The following is a 21,550-nucleotide window of genomic DNA, read 5'->3' as shown; positions in this document are numbered from 1 at the left end:
AAACTTCTCATAACATTCATGCAACCTAAAGAGTATCACAAATTCCAAACCATACTTCTAGAATCCATTAAATAACTTGATAAGTCTAAACTAGGGTGTCTGGCACGAAGTCGCAGGTAATAGTGTCATTCAACTCAAGGCTTAAGCTCAAATAACAGACGAATTAATCTCCTTCTTGGTTTAGGAATCTTAGACCAAGGTCCCTAATACAAAACATGTGACATTCCAAATTAGTTCGTCATTTAAATTCTGTATTTTGTGGTAATTGCGATATTCCCCTAATACAAAACATGTGACATTCCAAATTAGTTCGTCATTTAAACTCTGTATTTTGTGGTAATTGCGATATTCTAAATTTCAGTGGATAAATCGAATTGTTGTAAAGGATGACTCAATTTAATTGTTTTGTTCATAGAGGAATTTTGGAATTTAAATTTGATTGAAGGAAATTTTGGGGACTTAGGTCGCATCGTGTTGATTTTTAATTTAATTTTAGGGACTGATCTTCTGATCATTTCATATAACGAAAAATCGTTTCAGTTGTTAATATCCATAATTCTGCATTGATAGGGTCCTTTAGTGACCCATTAAAGGTGTTGGGGTTGTACTTCCTGAAATCTCGCAAGTGCTTGGCCTCCATTGAAAGGTCCGACATGCTTTGATTTTGGGTCATGTTCTGAGTCTGGACTTGCGACATCTGAACCTGCGGTGGTGGTAACTATTGGGACTAAGCAAACTGGGCCATTCGTTTATCCAACATGTCCTTCACTTTACTTAGCACAGTTGATGTGACTACTTCCCCAATAGCAGGTTCCCAATCAGGGGGCCTATGTCTACAGTGGCGTAGCCGTGTGCTGGGCTTGACTTCGTGTCTAGGTTCGTTGCCACCCTGACCCCGAGGGGTCCCTAGGCGGCAAGAGATCCTCTAGTATTGGAGGGTCCTATACTTATGAATCTTGAACTTGTGGATCCTCATCATGAGGATCTTAATCTTGAACTGTCGGATTCTACCCTTCGGGAACGCGCCCCCTTCTGGTAATCCTGTGATTGCCTCTTCCCCTAACACGTACCATTTCTTGGCAATTGTTCGCAACCAATCTTTAACAACTCTTCTTACTAGTAAAACATGTCAAATGCAATCATAAGTGCTACATATTTGAGTGCATATTATCCTAAATACTTTTAATAAGGGACATACTTGGCGATGACGAAGAATTCGTTATTGACCAAAGGAACAACTTGGACTTACATAGTAAGTCAATCTACAAAACCCAAAACATGGGCTCTGATAACAACTGCCATCAAATTTGTGCTTTGTCAATGAGCATGAAGACGACACATTGCACTTTCTGATCTTCTGGACATTTCATATATCGAAAAATCATTTCAATTGTTGATATCCATAATTCTGCATCGGTAGGGTCCTTTAGTGACCCATTGAAGGTTTGGGGTTGTACTTCCTGAAATCTCGCAAGTGCTTGACCTCCACTGAAAGGTCCGACATGCTATGATTTTGGGTTATGTTCTGAGTCTGGACTTGCGGCATCTAAACCTATGGCGGTGGTAACTGTTGGGACTGGGCAAATTGGGCCATTCGTTCATCCAACATGTCGTTCACCTTACTCAGCACAATTGAGTCATCCTTTACAACAATTTGTTTTATCCACTAAAATTTAAAATTTCGCAATTACCACAAAATACAGAGTTTAAATGACGAAATAATTTGGAATGTCACAAAACAAAACATTCAATTTCAACTTTTGGGGCCAATTCTAAAACAAACAAAAACTTATTCCAACGATCCCCAAATAACATACCTAAATCTTACCAAAAACACTTGTATAAGTGCTGGACAGTCTGCTTGAATGCCTCAAACCTCAATTTTAGTCTCATAAATTAAAAATAAAACAACCACCAAGCCAAAATTTACAATAGACAACCAAGATCTTCAAGAAAACCAAAGAACCCTACCCAAAGTAGTCAACCATACCTAAACCAAAATTCTAGTGAAAACCCCAAAAGAACGGCACTGGACGAAACCCACAATTGACGTTGAATAAAACCCACGTCGGCATGGCTGGAACCCATGAATGGTATGATTGAAATGACGATCGAGGATGAAACTCACGAACTGAAAGGTTAGACGGTGAGGCTGACAACGACTTCACTCGCAGCTGGCTTTAACATACTGAATGGAAAAAGAGAAGGGGGGATGCTCGGGCGTGAAGAAGAAGAGAGATTATTTTATTTTTTTTCTGTTTCTTTCACATCTAACGAGGTGATATAAATATATATAATTCCACTTAAACCTAATTCCCCACGTGTGTATATATATAAATAAATATAACCCTTTTCTCCTTTTCCTTAATACATTCTAATTCCAATTCCAATATTCCCCTCATTTTCCTTTTTAAACAACAAATTTTAATCAAACGAAGATCCCAAATTAAAATATCAGTTAAATCCAAATAATTCAATTATTCCCAAAATCAAAGAGAGATAATTAATAAAATTCTTTAATCAATTAAATTCAAGTTAACCAATGAAGCTTTACAATTATCTCAATTTGATTTTTAATTTGTAAAATTAAAGGAAACTGAAATTCAATAATTTGAGATAATTATCTTAAATTTTCTGGAAACTCGGGATGTCATATTCTTCCCTCCTTAAGAAACTTTCATGCTTGAAAGTTCTAATCCTGAAAAAGCTCTAGGTATTGAGTCTTCATCTCGTCTTCTCGTTCCCCCGTTGTTTCCTCAAACTGATGATTTTGTCATAACACTTTCACTAATGCTATTTTCCTGTTGCGCAAAAACTCCACTTCCCTCGTGAGAATTTGGACATGCTTCTTCTCATAACTCAAGTTCTCACTAACTATATGCCACATACTTCTCCAACATGGAAACATGAAAAACGTCATGAACTGCAGAGAGAGACGGTGGTAAAGCTAATCAATAAGCCACAAGGCCAATTCGCTTTAAGATCTCAAATGGCCCAATGAAACGGAGACTTAGCTTCCTTTTCTTGCCAAACCTCAGGACACCTTTTATGGGTGCCACCTTCAGGAACACTTTATTACCAACATCAAACTCGAAGTCCTTATGTCGAACATCAGTTTAACTCTTCTGTCTACTTTGGGTTATCTGCATCCGAGCTCTAATCTTCTATATTGCCGCATTTGAAGTTCGAAAGAGTTTGAACCCTAACAACTTCCATTCACCAACCTCATCCCAGTAAACAGGGGATCTGCAACCTTTCCCATACAGGGCCTCAAAGGGCGACATGTCAATAGTAGCTTGATAACTGTTGTTATAAGCAAACTCTATCATATGTAAATGAGAGTCCCAACTCCTTGAAAACTCCAATGCACATGCGCGTAACATATCTTCTAATGTTTGTTTCAAATGCTTCGTCTGCCCATCTGTCTGTGGGTGAAATGTTGTTTGAAAATCTAACCTGGTACCCAACGCTGACTGAAGATTCTTCCAAAAACTAGATGTGAAATAAGGGTCTCTGTCAGACACGATAGACACTGGTACCCCATGCAATCTCACCGCCTCTTTCATGTATAACTGTTCCCACTTATTCACCAAGTAAGTAGACTTTCCAGGAATGAAATATGCTAACTTAGTGAGTCTGTCTACTACCAAATCATAGTAAAGCCCTTTGTTGTCTAGGGCAACCCTACGATGAAATTCATAGATACATTTTTCCACTTCCATTCTAGTACGCTTAAGGGTTGCAACAAGCCGACTGGCTTCTGCCTCGGAGCCTTCACTTGCTGACACACTAAGCACTTACCGACAAATTCTGTTATATCTGTTTTCATGCCATTTCAACAGTAGCAACATTTCAAGTTTTGGTACATCTTGATATTGCTAGAATGTATCGAAAATGGGGAATTGTGAGCTTCTAACAATAGTACACTTTTAATGTCACCATCTGCAGGTACGCATAAGCGTCCCTGACAAAGAAGGCCATTATCTACGGACATTAAGAACTCATCACCCTGACCTAACTCCACCTTGCAAAATTTCTCAACAAGGTAAGGATCACCCCATTGACCATCAATAATCTTCCATCTTATGGACGGTTGCACTGTCAATTGTGCCAAACATACAGTTACTTCCCCCATAGCTACTGTAATCTCAGCTCGTTTAAGATCCTTGCACATATGAGTTTGTTTGGTAATCAGGGCTACTGAATGGGTTGTATTCCTACTTAGAGCATCTGGCACTATATTGCCTTTCCTGGATGATACAGAATCTCACAATCATAATTCTTCACTAACTCTAGCCATATGCATTGCCTTATATTTAACTCTTTCCGAGTGAAGAAGTACTTCAGACTCTTGTGGTTCGTGAAAATTTGTGTCCTCTCACCATATAAGTAAGGTCTCCAAATCTTTAAAGCAAAAACTACTACTGCCAACTCCAAGTCATGTGAGGATAGTTTCGTTCATGGTTCTTTAATTGACGAGAGACATATGCAACCATCTTGCCTTGCTGCATCAGCATGCACCCCAATCCTTTCTTGTAGGCGTCACTATAAATAATGAAACTACCTTACCCATCTGATACCATAGGAATTGAAGCAGAAACAAACTTCTATTTAAGATCTTGAAAACTATCTTAACAAATCTTACTCTAAACAAAAGTAGGTCATTTTCTAGTCAATTGAGTTAAAGGAGTGGCTATGCGAGAAAAATCCTTCACAAAACGACAATAATAGCCTGCCAACCCCAGGAAACTATGCACCTCACTAACTGTGGTTGGACGAGGCCAACTTGTAACAACCTCAATTTTTGCAAGGTCAACAGATACTCTTTCCTTCAAAGCCAGATGTCCTAGAAATGACACTTGATTCAACCAAAACTCACATTTCAAAAACTTGGCATATAACTTATTTGACCTCAGGGTCTCTAAAACCTTTTGTAGATACTCCTCATGCCCTGTCTCTGTCTTCGAGTAAACCAAGATATCATCAATGAAAACTATGACAAAAGTGTCAAGGATTTTCTTGAACACCCGATTCATTAGGTCTATAAACACCGTCGGGGCATTTTTCAGGCCAAACGACATTAGTATGAACTCATAATGTCCATATTTGGAACGAAATGCAGTCTTGGGAATATCACTGTCCTTTATTCTCAACTGATGGCATCTCGAACGAAGATCAATCTTAAAGAAAACTATAGCCCCCTGTAATTGATCGAACAAGTCATCAATCCTAGAAAGGGAGTACTTCTTCCTGATGGTTACTTTGTTCATCTCCCTATAGTCAATGCATAGACGTAGTGACCTATCATTCTTTTTCACAAATAACACTGGTGCACCCAAGGTGAAACACTTGGTCATATAAAACCCTTATCAAGCAATTCCTACAACTGAATCTTGAGCTTCTTTAGCTCCGTTGAAGCCATTCTATATGGAACCCTTAAGATAGAAGTTGCGCCCGACTTCAACTCGATCAAAAAATCTATCTCCCAATACTGTGGCAACCCTACGAGATCATCTGGAAAAACATCTGGATAATTTTTTAGCATTGGATCTAAAGTCAAGAAGACCTCAGATTTTCTAGTGTCAACCACACTGGCCAAGATACCCCAGGTACCTTGGTTAAGCAATTTGCTGGTTTTCATAGTTGAAATCATTTTGGGCAAGACCACGTCCCAATCTCTTTAAACTTAAAGCTAACCCCCGTAGGAGAGTTAAAAATCACCTTCTTACGAGAGTAATTTATACTGGCATGGTTAGCAGCCAACCAATCCATGCCCAAGATCACATCAAAATCACACTTGTCCAAGACTATTAAAGTCACACCTAGCATACGATTTGCTAATTCAATCTGACATGATTTTATCTTTTCTTTTGCTAACATAATTTCCTCAGACGGAGTAGAAACTGATAGAACATAGTGCAAAGGCTCTAACTCCAACATGACATGCTTAACAAATATTGAGGATATGAAGGAATGAGATGATCCAAATTCAAACAACACCAATGCATATTGTCCTAAGATTGGGATCATACCTATCACAATAGTGACTGACTTCTTGGCCTCCTATCGGGTGGTTGAGTAGACACGACCTTGCTGTTACTGGTGCCTGCTCGAATCCCTCTTTCCATGACCTGCATAACACCTTCCATAGGGCATTTATCAACTGTGTGCCTTTCCTGCTTGCAATGAAAACAAACCCAAGAGCCAGCCAAACATCGTCTCTAGTGACATCTCCCACATAAGTTACATACTGGTCAAATTCTCTCCACCATTCCCAACTCGGCGACCTATTGCTTAAAGTGTTGAAACGATCTGTCTAAGTTCTGGCTCTTCTGATTGGAATGAGGACCGAAAGCCTTCTAATCTGCCTTCCTCTTCTGACCCAAGGAAGGTCATACACCAAATTTTCTTAAGTGCTCGTTCACTAGTTGAGAGTCCATCTCGGCCGCCAAACGAATTGCTTCAGCGTGAGTGGTTGGTTTAAAGGCTCGCACAATACCTCGTATACCGTCTTTCAAACCCTGGACGAAACTTTCTACCCTCATGGCCTCTGTAATAGCCAACTCCGAAGCAAAACGAGATAGTGTGTTAAACTTCTGATCATACTCCTCCACAAACATGTGCCCCTACCTCAGATCCAAGAACTTCTTTTGCTTATTGTACCTATCAGGTATGGGATACCGAATGGTAAAATATGGGTATGGGATGCCCTATTTATTGTATTTCTCTATAAAACTCAGAAACTCAGTCTTATATATCGGATGTATAAGTTACCATTGGAATTTTAGTCCAAGCGGGAGTTTGTTGGGTTTTGTATCATAAAACTCGTGGTTTGTAAACAATAGAACTTATTCTGAAAATTCAATAAGGTGTTATTGAAAATTCAATATTGGATAAGTACTTAAACTTTATGTGGAGATATAAAGGTGGATCAGGTTCGAGTAAATAGTCAAAATGATCTATAGTATATGAATAAGGTTGGGTACCTTATTCTGATAACAATATTGGATGTAACCTGCTCTATAGTTGTTACAAGGAGTTGTAAAGTGCTACAAACGAAGTGATCCTAATTTGTTCATGTTAGGACATGAGGAGTGGGGGTTTCCTTGTACAAAAGGGTTTGTACGAGATCAGACCACGAAATCAGTCAATCTTACTTTATAATGTTGTTTATTGTTTAAAACTGACTATTTCAAAGCGATGACCTAGGTAACTTGACCCTAATCCTGAACTAACTATGAACTCCTGTTTATTTAGAATTATCCTTAGATTTGCATAGGTCAGGGTTGGCTCAACATCGCCAACTCAATAGGCCTCCTATTTCAGGGGTAAGATTGGGTAGATAGTTGGGGACATAGGGTGCACGATGGAATTCACTCCTACCCGCTTTTAGGGATAGTAGAGAGGTTGTTCCCTTAAGTGCTGATTCTGGGTCTTGAACAAGGGGCTCCACCTTCTCATTGGCCCGAGAGGGAGTTGGTTTTGTTGATTGGATCACAAAACAATTGTTCATTAGGGGATCAGTGGGGACTTAAGAAACAAGAGGTAATTTCGGTGGTAAAATAGAGATTCGACCCAGCCGTTATTACGAACAACCTGTGAAGGGTTGACTTACTAATCATAGTTATGTCGAATAGACATACTACAGGCAGGGAAATTCATCTATGGGCTTTAGTGGAGTGACCCATTAGTTAACGAATGGGGGTTAGATTGGTCTAATGAGTTTAGCTGATTAATCTTGGATCGTTGGAGCCCATGATCTGTAGGTCCACGAGGTCCCTACTAGTTCAAAAATGGATTAGCTTTAGAGTAGCGTGATAAGTTAATTTAAAATGTTCAAATTAGAATCAAACGAAATTGGAGAATATATATTTAAATATGATTTGAATATATGAAGATAGATCTGTGTAAAATTAATTTAATATTGGATATTAAATTAATTAGAATTATTTAAATTGTTTAAATAATTATTTATTAATTTATTAGAAAATTAATTTATGAAATTAATAAATTTTGATTTTAGAAATCAAATATGATTTTAGAATCAATTTTGGATTTTGGAAATAGAAAATACATAAAAAGAACAATTGGATTTTTCCAACTTCATCTTCAAAGTAGCTCACAAACAACTCATTATCTTTAAGCTTCATTTACTCCAAGCATGAGCTGCATCCCATGCTACAAATCTCTTTGCATGATAGTCTGCAATGTATTGAAGAGATTGGAGTGAAGTTGAAGGATGACAACTGATTGAATGTCAGCTGAAAATTCGGGTAGAAGAAGTTGTTCTTCATTGGGTTGCTGCTGTGAGCATTCTCCAAGTTTCCTTTGATTCCAGCTTATTTTGAGTCCCACAACTCAATCTAGAGCACCAAGAGAATAGTAGGGAAGATCTTGATCTGCATAAAGATTTGGAGGAATTAGCAGTTGAAAATCGAGATTTCAATGGTTCTTCAAAGGTATATCTTGAAACCCATTAAATTTTGTTTGAGCATGCTTTCGTTTTTTCAAAAATTAATCAATTAGAGTGCTTATCGATTTTCGTCGCTTCCACTGCGTGCTAGTACCAATCCAACAGTACCTTAACTTAGCATAGAAATACTTTGCATAAAAGCGCTCCTTGAACTGCTTCCATGTCACAGGCTCACCTCTCACACCTATCATCCTCTCTACCGATTGCCACCAAATTTGTGTTTTATCAGTGAGCATGAAGACGACACATTGCACTTTATGATCTTCTTGGCATTTCATATCATGAAAAATTGTCTCAATAATCAACAATGTTGGGATTGATGTCATAAATCTAGTGTATTTTGTGGTTTGTAGTTTTGTTAGCATAAATTATTTATCTAATAAAATTAGATGTATTTTATTTGACATTTAGACAGCATTAATTCAATCCAATAAACTAAGATCCAAGATTATATGATGTCACTTAAACAGTATGTGGTTGATATACATGTGGCTCATGTTCAAGTAATAATCTAGAAGGTCTGCAGTAAATGAATGATGGTTGGGTGCCTTATCTTGGTAACACTGCCGATGCGACCCACTTTGTAATTGTTACATGAGATGTAAGTGTTACAAACAATATGAACCATATTGTTCATGTAAAGACATGTGAGTGTGGGTATCCTATATCAAAGAGTTCATACATAGATCAGACCACAAACTTTATAACACTGTTACTTGAAGAAACTAATATTTCACTAAGATGACCATAGGAGACTTGACCTTAATTCTGAGTGAGTTGTAAACTCTTGTTTATGACGGCAGTCCTTTGATTTGTATGGTTGGGAGTGGCCATGATAGCCGACTCATTAAGCCTACCATTTTGAGGATTTGTCTGATTAGGGAGCTGGGAACACAACTACACAAGATGGATTTCACTCATTCCCATTCCTTGGGAAAGTAGACAAATTGCTCCTTTAATAACTGGTTTTGGGTCTTGAACAATGAGGCCTCAACTTCTCATTAGCTCGATGATTGCTAGTTTATAGTTGGACTATAAACTGTTTGTTCATTAGAGGAATCAGTGGTACTTAAGGAGTTAAATGTAACTACAGGGGTAAAATAGTATTTTAACTCAGCTGTAGTTATGAGCATTTGTGAAGGGTCATCGCTCTGTTGATTGGTTATATCCATAAACATATAAATATATCTATAGTGCGAAGAATGCAACTATTGGTCTTTAGTGGAGTGATCGATAGCTAATGCCATATTGATTAACTGGATTAAAGGGGTTTAATAAATTAATTTCGTATCACTGAGCTTCTAATTTGTAGGTCTATAAGGTCCCCTTGTTAGCTCACTAAAGAACAGTAATGAGGAATGATTTAAATTGTTTAAATCAAATTAGAGAATTTTATATTAATGAGATTAATATATAATGGTTAATTATAGATATAATCTATAATCCAAATTATGTAAGAGAGATATATTTGAATAAAAGATTTATATGAATTGGAATCGTAAAGAGATGTATATATATAAATATGTGATATTTATATGTTAATTAATTCTATATTAAATATGATTTAATTTATTAATTAATGGTAATTAATTGATTAAAAATGATAGAGATTGGTAGATTAGTATAAATATATGATATTTTTCATCATTAATTAAATGTATATTAAATAAGATTTAATATATGGTCATTTAATTAATTTGTCAATTAATTAAATAAGGGTTATTTAATTAATTAGCACTAAGGGTATAAAGGAAAATACTTGGAGAAGGGGTTAACCTTTCTCCAAATAAATATATCTTTATAGCATATTTAGCGCTAGGGTTTTTTTATAGCCTCCAAACTTCCACCTTCTCTCTAACTTTTCTCTAAAAATTCTCTACCCTTTTCCTCCTCAAAAGTTCTTGGAGACCACTCTTCCAAGTTTTTTGGAATCCTAGAAAATAACAAGGTAACTTTGTTGGTGGTGGTGTCCTTCTTCATTGGAGAAGTTCGAGATCGTTAATAATAGTGGAAGAGGAAAGTTAGAAGAATCAACAAAGGTGAGTTTTGATTTCTTCTTTTCTTCCTTTTTCTAGCATGCTTATAGTTTTGTTTGAATGTTTATCCTACGAATGCATGTTTTATTTTATTATTTTTTGTTTCCATAAAAATCGAATGTCTAAATGCAAGACATTCACACGCTTCCACGGGAATTTGATTCCTTTAATTGGTATTGGAGCTAGTTTGTCTTGCATTTTGATTTTTTTTTTTTTTGAAACAAAAATCAATTCATGAGGTGGGTTAGTTTTGTTTGAATTTTTATTCGACGAATGCATGTTTTATTTTATTATTTTTTGTTTCCATAAAAATCGAATGTCTAAATGCAAGGTGTTCACATGCTTCCGCGCGAATTTGATTCCTTCAATTGGTATTAGAGCTAGTTTTTCTTGCATTTTGATTTTTTTTTTAAACAAAAATCAGTTCATGAGATGGGTTATTTGTCTGCATTTTTCTTGAAAATGTATGAGGTTTATTTGATTGAAAATTTCATTTATTGCCACCATAGATTGTAAAATTTTATGTTGATTTGATCAATGTAAGGGCCTATTGTTTGGGGATTTCATTTTGCAATTGAGTATGTATTTTTAGGTCGTTTGCGGTCAGAAACAAAGTTGTTCAGAGCCCAATTCTTATAAGAAAAACAAAGGATTTGCTTCTGTCTCGTGGCACTTGTTATCTTGACATGCGATGATGGCTTGTGACGAGAGGGCATGAGATGATGGCTTGTGGCGGAACACATTCCATGCAATGGGGTGATGGCCTTGCAAAGCAGAGGAGCTTGAAGGCAAGCGCGTCAACACATACCAAGCGTTGACACTTACAAGGTTGAACACAAACCCATGCGATAGGTAGCATACAAAGCTTGAAGGTAAGCACGTCAACGTATACCATGTGTCGACACTTACAAGGCTGAATGCAAACCCATGCGGCAAGTAGCATACCCATGCAGGGAGTTGATGCCTATACGGTGAAGGGACTTAGGCACAATGGATGTAATGCTCACAGTCGCATGCAGAGGGACGATGCCCATACGTTGAGCTTCATTATCCAACACATGCGGTACTTGAAACCCATTCATCTGCCATGTGTGGAGTTGAGAAAAAATCCCTTGTCCGTCTCAGTTTGTGCATGGAAGGTACATGGTAGATAGCTGATTGTAAGAGTCTATTCCAACGCAAAGATGACAGCTTTCCTTTGTAATTTTAATTTTGTTAAAATTAGGGTGCCAATATTTGGTCTATCGTAGCTTTTATATAGTTTTATATGCATGTGATGTATTATTTAACTATGTGTTTTATATGTTGCATAATCTATGTCATATAATTTTAAAATCCCACCTTAGGATAAACATGATCATGCATCATATAAATGTTATATGGATACATGGTTAATATAAGCATGCTCATGCATTATAATATAATTGATATATTATTTGAATGCATGTTTTGAGTAAGCTTATTCATGCATCATAAATATTATAATGTATGATGTAGAGAAATGAATATGTATATTTATTTTACATGTATGAAAACTATAAGCTTTATAATTAGATGAAAAATGAACTTTGCATTCAGCATGATATCACTTAGACTAATATAAACATTATATTTAATCAAAGTCGCCATAGTGCAGACGAAAATGGATTTTGACAAATTCATTGTTTTATAAAGGTTATAAATTCAATGAATTAGATTAAAATTGATAATCAAGAGTTGCATACATAAGTTTATTTTTTTTAAATGGTTTGAAATTGATTCACCTAGACTTATGCTAAACAAATTTTCAATGAGATTAGAAATAGATTAACCTTTTAATTCGTTTTAATAGGATTAAGATGAACTTAGTTAAAAGATTAAATTTATAAAGTAATTGCCATAAGGGACCTTTGTCTAAGGAACATTATGTCTAGGCTAAAGTTTTTAAGCTAATGGAAACGGAACACTTCTACCTGGGATTGGACTTGGAAGGTGAATTGGACAAATATTTTATAAGCATGCAATAAGTGATTATTTTCATTAAAAGAGTTTAATGAACAAAAACACATATTGTTAAACTATTCAATATAAATTTTATATTGAACAAATTTAACAAGGACTTAGTTAAAATAATTTAGCCTATTTTTTCTAAGTTAATAAACCCAAAAGGTAGACCACTTAGTGGGAGGAAAAAGGTATATATGATATGTCGTTTTTCACCCACATTCTTCTAAAGAGTTCACAGGGTAAGATTCATGCTCAGCCTCGTGGTTGGGCACACCCTCCCTTAAGAAGGTATTTGCATGGGTCAATATCAAGGTGAATGGAAAAAATGTTTATAGTAAGTGGGAGAAAGACGTGTGACAACATATCTTGCGGTCTCCTACATTAGTTTGCAATGTTTCTTTCATGCTCGGCCTCATGGTACCCTGGGCGCACCCTCCTTTAGGAAAGTATTTGCATGGAAGAAAGGCATTACAAACTCCAAAAATGGATAAGGCTGTTATAACCAATTGCACCAATTATGTTCTTCCCTAAGGCAAACTGGTTGGAGCAGGGTTATAGGGTTGAAAATGAAGGGTTACACTTACGATAAAACATTAAGGCAGTTAATGATTTATTGACCAAATGAATGATAATTAAATATTATATGAATAAGTAGTTATTCTAGAATAATATTTGATTGAAAGTGTCACTTCAGTGATAGGAATAACTGTACACCCTGAGGTGGCATTTATTTCAAATCACTAAATGCATCATTGCAAAATTCAATCTTGTTCGAGTTCACTAATTTTTTCTAAACTGATTGGATTAAAATGAAAAATTAATTTTTACATAAGTGTCTAATATAAGTAATATATTTTTGTATCAGCATGTCTAGCTCAATTGTTACTTTGCTTGGCACCGAAAAATTAACTAAAGAAAATTATATAACTTGGAAAAGTACAATGAATATAGTTTTGGTAGTGGATGATCTCAAATTCGTTCTCATGGAGGAATGTTCTCCAGCTCCTGGGCACAACACATCACGAATTATTCATGATACTTATGAGAAGTGGACCAAGGCCAATGATAAGGCAAAGGTCTATATTTTGGCAGACTTATCTGAAGTCCTAGCCAAAAAAGATGAGACCATGATCACTGCATGCTAGATCATGGAATCATTATGTGACATGTTTGGAAAACCTTCCTTACAAGCCCTGTATGATACTATTAAGTTCATTTTCAATGCGTAGATGGTTGAAGGATCGTCTGTTAGGGATCATGTCCTTAACATGATGAACCATTTTAATAGCGCTGAAATGAATGAAAATCTCATAAATGAGTCCAATCAGGTAAGCTTTATTATGCAATCGCTACCGGATAACTTTCTACAATTTCGTAGCAATTGTGATATGAACAAAATTGATTACAACCTCACCACCCTCCTTAACGAGCTACAGATTTTTTAGTCTTTAGTGAAAGCCAAAAGAAATAATAGGGAGGAAAATGTTGTCTTCTCCAATAAGAAAAAGTTCATTGGATGTTCGACCTCTGAAACTAAATTTGTGCCTCCCTTTTTATCTGGTGTGAAGAAGTGGAAAAAGAAGAAAGGTAGAGAAGGAAATAAAGCCACTACTACTGCTGCTGCCCGAAAGGGCAAGAAAGTCAAAGTTGCAAAAGGAATCTGATATCATTGCAACCAAGATGGGCGGAAAAGGAATTGAAATAATTGAGAAAAATAAGGAAAAAAAGATAAATATGGTTTATTAGTTCTCTGGAAACAGTTAGTAGCGGGAGAGATGATTCTCCGGGTTGGAACAGGAGAGGTTGTCTCGACGGTTGCAGTTGGGAGTGTGAAGTTATTTTTTTGAATCAAAGTTTATGTTGTTAGACAATGTTTACTATGTTCCTAATTTTAAAAGGAACTTGATTTCAGTTTCATATTTGTTAGAACACTCTTTTAATGTATCTTTTGTTCTAGATAAAATGTTTGTCTTGAAAAATGATAGTGATATTTGTTCTACAACAAACGTAAGCAACTTATATGTACTAAGGTTGTCAGTATCTAAAATGCTCCACAATATTGAAATGTTCAACACTGCAAGAACTAAAACTGAGAAAAGGAAATTTTCTCCTAAAGATATTTATCATCTTTGACATTTAAGACTATGTCACATTTATCTCAATAGGGTTGAGAGATTGGTAAAGAATGAATTTCTAAACGAGTTAGAAGAAAATTCTTTAGTTGTATGTGAATCTTGTTTAGAAGGAAAAGTGACAAACTGACCTTTTACTGGAAAAGGCTATAGAGCCAAAGAACCCTTGGAGCTTATACACTCAAACCTTTGTGGTCCAATGAGTGTAAAAGAAAAGGGGGGTTTGAATATTTTATCACTTTTACGGATAATTATTCAAGATATGGGCATGTTTATCTAATGCAATATAAGTCTGACATACTTGAAAAGTTCAAGGAGTATAAGGCTGAAGTTGAAAATTTGTTAGGTAAAAAGATTAAAATGCTTCGATCAGATCGAGGTAGAGGGTATATGGATATTGAATTCTAAAACTATATGGTAGAAAATGGAATCATATCTCAACTCTCAGCACCTGGTACACCTCAACAAAATGATGTATTAGAAAAGAGAAATAGAACCCTGTTGGACATAGTTCGCTCTATGATGAGTTATGCTTCTCTACCTATCTCGTTTTGGGGTTATGCAGTGGAGACTACAACTTACCTTTTAAACCAGGTTCCATCAAAGAGTGTTATTGGAAGACCTTTTGAATTTGAGAGGTTGTAAAAATAGTTTACGATATCTTAGGATTTGGGGATGTCCAACACATGTGCTTGTGGAAAATCTAAAGAAATTGGAACCACGTTCAAGATTATGCCTATTTGTAGGTTATTCTAAAGAAAGGAGAGATGGTTTGTTCTTCGATCCAAAAGAAAACATAGTATTTGTATCGACAAATGCTACTTTCTTAGAAGAAAACCATATTAGAGAACATAAGCCAAGGAGCCAAATCATATTAAATTAAATTTTCAGAGAAACCACTAAAACTTCAACAAGAGTTGTTGAAGAGGCGAGCACTTCAACAAGAGTTGTTGATGTTGTTTCATCTAGTCAAACACATCATTCCCAAGTATTGAGAGAGCCTCGATGTAGTGAGAGGATTGTAACCCAATCTACTCGCTATTTGGGTTAAACAAAAACTCAAACTGTCATATTAGATAATAGGGTTGAGGATCCATCTTCTTACAAGAAGGCAATTGTTGATGTTGACAAAGATGAATGAATCAAAGCCATGGATCAAGAAATGGAGTCTACGCACTCCAATTATTTTTGGGAGCTTGTAGATCAACTTGATAGAGATAAACCCATATGTTGCAAATGGATCTATAAGAGGAAACTAGGTGTAGATGGAAAGTTGCAAACTTTTAAGGCTAGACTAGTAGCAAAGGGTTATTCCCATGTTGAGGGGGTGAACTATGAAGAAACTTTCTCACTTATTGCTATGATTAAGTCTATCCAGATTCTCTTATCTATTGCCGCATATTATGACTATGAAATATGACAAATGGATGTCAATACTGCATTTTTGAATGGTAATGTAGACGAAACCATCTACGTGACCCAACCAAAGGGATTCATTGAACAAAGTCAAGAGCAAAAGATTTGTAAGCTTAATCGGTCCATTTATGAATTGAAACAAGCATCTCGATCTTGGAATATAAGGTTTAATGCTGCAGTCAAATCTTATGGCTTTGATCAAAATGTTGATGAGCCTTGTGTTTACAAGAAGATCATCAATAGTTCAGTAGCTTTTCTTGTGTTGTATGTGGATGATATCCTACTCATTGGGAATGATATAGGTTACTTGACTATCATTAAAGAATGACTAGCTTCTCAATTCTAAATGAAATATTTGGGTGAAGCACAATTTATTCTAGGGATCCAAATTATAAGGGATCAAAAGAACAAATCACTAGCTTTGTCTTAGACATCCTATAGTGACAAAATGCTTGTCAGATATTCGATGCAAAATTCTATGAACGGTTTGTTACCTTTCAGACATGGAATTATCTCGTCTAAGGAATAGTGTCCTAAGACACCACAAGAGGTTGAGGAAATGAGACAAATTCCCTATGCATCTGCAGTGGGTAGCCTTATGTATGCCATGTTGTGTACTAGACTCGACATCTGTCATGCAGTGAGAGTAGTTAGTAGATATCAATCCAATCGAAAATTTGATCACTAGATAGTAGTTAAGGCTATTCTCAAGTATTTTAGAAGAACGAGCAAACTATATACTTGTGTATGGTATTAAAGATTTGATCTTTACAGGATACACTGACTCTGATTTTCAGACTGATAAGGATTTAAGGAAACTCACATCAAGATCAATGTTCACTCTGAATGGAAGTGCTATAGTATGGTGCAACATTAAGAAAGCTTATATTGTGGATTCTACCATGGAGGCTAAGTATATAGCTGCTTGTGAAACTGCTAAAGAAGTCATTTGGCTCAGAAAATTTCTCATGAATTTGGAAATTGTTCCAAATATATCCTTTCCTATCACACTTTACTATGATAACAGTAGTGCTGTGGAAAACTTCAAGGAGCCTCATAGCAACAAATGTGGAAACATGTAGCGCGCAAGTATCATCTTATTAGAGAGATTGTGCAATGGAGAGATGTGATTGTCATAAAGATTGCCTCATAGTACAATATTGCTGATCCATTTACAAAGACTCTCACAACTAAAGTTTTTTAGGGTCACCTAGAGGGTTTGGGTCTACGAGATATGAGTTGTCTAAGCTAGGGTAAGTAGGAGATTTTATTGGGTATATTGTATGCCCTAATTTATTGTTTTGTACATTGATACTTTACTTTCCCACTCATCTTTTATTGTGTTTTGGTACATTCCACTAGTTTTAGACAAGTGGGAGATTGTTAGGATTGATGTCTTAATCTAGATCAAAGCAAAATCAGAGGTATTTTATTTGACCTTTAGAAACCATTAATTCAATCCAATAAACTAAGATCCAAAGTTATATGATGTCACTTGAACAATATGTGGTTGACATACAAGTAGTTCATATTCAAGTAATAACCTAAAAGATCTGAGTAAATGGATGAAGTTTAGGTGCTTTATCCTGGTAACACTGCAGAAATGACCCGCTTTGTAATTGTTACATGAGATGTAAGTGTTACAAACAATATGAACCATATTGTTCATGTAAAGACATGTGAGTGGAGGTATCCTGTATAAAGGAGTTTATACATAGACCGGACCATAAAATAATTAGTTTCTCTTTATAACACCATTACTTGAAGAAACTAATATTTCACTAGGATCGCCATAGGAAGCTTGACCTTAATCTTGAGTGAGTTGTGAACTCCTATTTATGATGGCAGCCCTTTGATCTGTATAGGTGAGAGTGGCCATGATAGCCAACTTAATAAGTCTACCATTTTGGGGATTTTTCTGATTAGGGAGTTGGGAACACAGCTACAAAAGATGGAATTCTCTTCACATTCCTTAGGAAATCAAATAAATTGCTCCCTTAATAGATGGTTTCAGGTCTTGAACAATGAGGCCTCTGCCTCTCACTGCCATGAGAGATGCTAATTTATAGTTAGACTATAAATTGTTTGTTCATTACAGGAATTAATGGTACTTAAGGAGTTAGATGTAACTACAGGGGTAAAACAGTATTTTGACCCATTTGTAGTTATGAGAATTTGTGAAGGTTCATCGCTCTGTTGATTGATTATATCCATGGACACAGAAATATATCTACGGTGCAAAGAGTGCAACTATCAGTCTTTAGTGGAGTGTTCAGTAGTTAAATTAATATTGATTAATTGGATTAAAGGAGTTTGATCAATTAATCTCATATCATTGAAGTTTTTAATATGTGGGTTCATAAGGTCCCCTTATTAGTTCACTAAAGGATAGTAATAAGGAATGATTTAAACTGTTCAAATCAAATTAGGGAATTTTATATTAATGAGATTAATATATAATGGTTAATTATAGGTATGATCTATAATCCAGATTATGTAAGAGATATATTTGAATAAGATTCAAATATTAGATTTATATGAATTGGATTCATAAAGAGGTGTGTACATAGAAATATGTGAAATTTATATGTTAACTAACTCCATATTAAATATGATTTAATTGATTAATTAATGGTCAATTAATTTATTAAGAAATAATGGAAATTAGAGGTTAGTATATATATATATATATATGATATTTATGATAATTAATTAAATAAAGAAAAATACTTGGAGAAGGGGTTAACCCTTATCCATATAAATATATCCTTATAGCTCATTTAGGGCAAGAGTTTTTTTTTTTTTTTTTTTTTTTTTATAGCCTCTAGACCTCTACTTTCTCTCTAACTTCTCTCTAAAAATTCTCTGGTATTTGAGGGTCTTGGATTTTTGGATCCTGAATTTGTGGATCCCTATCATGTGGATCCTCATCTTGAGCTGGATCTTAATCCTAAACCGTCAAATTCTGTCCTTCGGGATCTTGCCCCCTTCTGGTAATCCTATGACTGCCTCTTCCCCTAGCACATACCATTTCCTGGCAATCGTTCGTAACCCATCTTTAACAATTTTCTTTACCAGTAAAATATGTTAATCATGACCATAATCTCAAATAAGAGTGCATAATAATCTAAAATCTTTTCGTAAGGGACATAACTGGTGATGACGAAGAATTTGTAGATGTCCAAAAGGGACAATTTAGACTTACCTAGTAAGTCAGTCTACAAAACCCAAAACATAGGCTCTGATACCAACTGTAATAACCTGACTTTCTAAGACATCTCATAGGGTCGTTACTACATGCATGCATAAATATTTACATCAAAAATAAGAAAAAAAAATGGACTATTTCACTAAATAAAGAATTTTAACAAAATTTCATCTCAAAATTTAATAATGTTTAATTCAGGGTACCTTTAAAATACAAATATTCAAATAAAAAAAATTAGCTCAAAAAAAAAAAAAAACCCTAACACCTAAATTTTGTCAAAAACAAATTCATGAAAAAAAAACTGTGAAACATGATAAAGACATGAATTCAAATGCAGAAGCTTTTTCTAGCCCCATTGGCACTGTCACAAATTCCTCTTATCAGTCGCTCAAGTATCCTTGCTCTTACTTGAAAAAAACATGTAAACATAAAGGATGAGTATAAAATACTCAGTATGTGATCCTATTATCGGGATCAGGCTATGTATTCACATGAATGAATGCTTAGGCTAGTGGGTCAAGCAAAACGTAACTGTTTCTGAATGGAAACTAACGGGATAACATATCTTGTGTTAACTCACATGTTTAGTGGTTTGATAATACACCATCAAACATGGAAAAAGAAACATTAATGTGAATTTTTCGATTCACGCATGTCTAGCGGCTTGATGGCGCACCGTCAAAACATGAAACTGGACCCGTCGGTCCCCTGAAATAAAATATGCATTGAGGCAAGACGGTAAATCACCCCTACCGGTCAAATCATGCATCACATACATAAACTTCATGAGTAAACCCACAACACAATTCATAACACAACATATAGATTTAAACATGCTCAAACTTCTCATAACATTCATGCAACCAAAAGAGTATCACAAATTCCAAACTATGCTTCTAGAATTCATTAAATAACTTGATAAGTCTAAATTAAGGCGCTTGGCATGAGGGCTGTTGGGAATGTCCTAAAACTCGTAGTTCGTAAATTTTGTGTTAAACATTCTATTTATCAATAAAATATTATTGTGTATTTTATTCAATAAAGTTGTTGATTTTTCATTCTATTATAAAAATCCAATAAACATATCCATGACTATAGTATGAATACTTTAACTTTATGTGGTGACATAAATAGGATCAAGTTAATAGTATATGGCCTAAATGGTCTATAAGTATATGGATGAAATTGGGTATCTCATCCTGGTAACACTATTGTATGCAACCCATTTTGTATAGGTAATACAAATGATGTGATCCACAGATCATTCATGTAGAGACATGTGGGTAGGGGCATCCTATGCAATGAGTTTGCATATAGACTAGACCACGAAATATTCACTTTTCTTTATAATGACCGTTTACTGTTAAAACTGATTATTTCATACTTAAGGTAACCTAGGATAACTCGATCTTAATCCTGAGCTAACTATGAACTCCTGTTTATTCGGGATTATCACTTGATCTGCATGGGTGAGAGTAGTTCGACAGCACTGCTCAATAAGTCTTTCATTTTGGGGATAAGATCGGATGAATAGCTGGGGACATAGTCCTACAAGATGGAATTCACTCCTATGAATTTTAGGATTAGCAGATAGGTTGTTCTCTTAAGTATAGATTCCAGGTCTTGAACAATCAGGGCCCCGCCTTCTCATGGTAGAGAAAGGACATGATTCATAAGGAATGAGATGTATTTACAAGAGTAAAATGGAAATTTTGACCCAACTGTAATTATGAACGATCTGTGAAAGATCGACTTACTGAATATGGTTTATATGGACAGAAATATATCTATAGTGAGAAGAGTGCAACTATCATGCTATAGTGGTGTGTCTTGATAGTTAACGAATAGTAATTAATTCGACTAAAGAGTTTTAACGAATTAATTACATATCGTTGGAGCTCATGATTTGTAGGTTCATTAGGTCCCTCTACTAGCTCATTAAATTGGAATAACAAATTGAGTATTGATATATGAAATTAAGGTTATGAATTTGAAATATTCAATTTCAATTTTTAGGGTTTTTTTTTCGATTGATTGTATATGATACAATTATAAATGTTTAATTTAATTGTAATTAAATGGAATTGGAAAATAAATTAATATTTAAATTCTGATTTAAATATAAAATTGATTCATTGGTGATATTAATATTTTATTAATTTAATATTTAGATATTAAATTAATATTATTAAAAAAATCAATTTAAATTATTTTTATTTAAATTAATTATTTTGAATTAATTTAAATAAAATGATTTTTTGAAATCATTTTAAGTTAATGGGTTTTTCCAATTTTAGGA

Source organism: Benincasa hispida, chromosome 9 (genome assembly GCF_009727055.1).
Source record: "Benincasa hispida cultivar B227 chromosome 9, ASM972705v1, whole genome shotgun sequence".
Taxonomy (NCBI): Eukaryota; Viridiplantae; Streptophyta; class Magnoliopsida; order Cucurbitales; family Cucurbitaceae; genus Benincasa; species Benincasa hispida.
Note: the sequence above shows the minus strand (reverse complement) of the source record.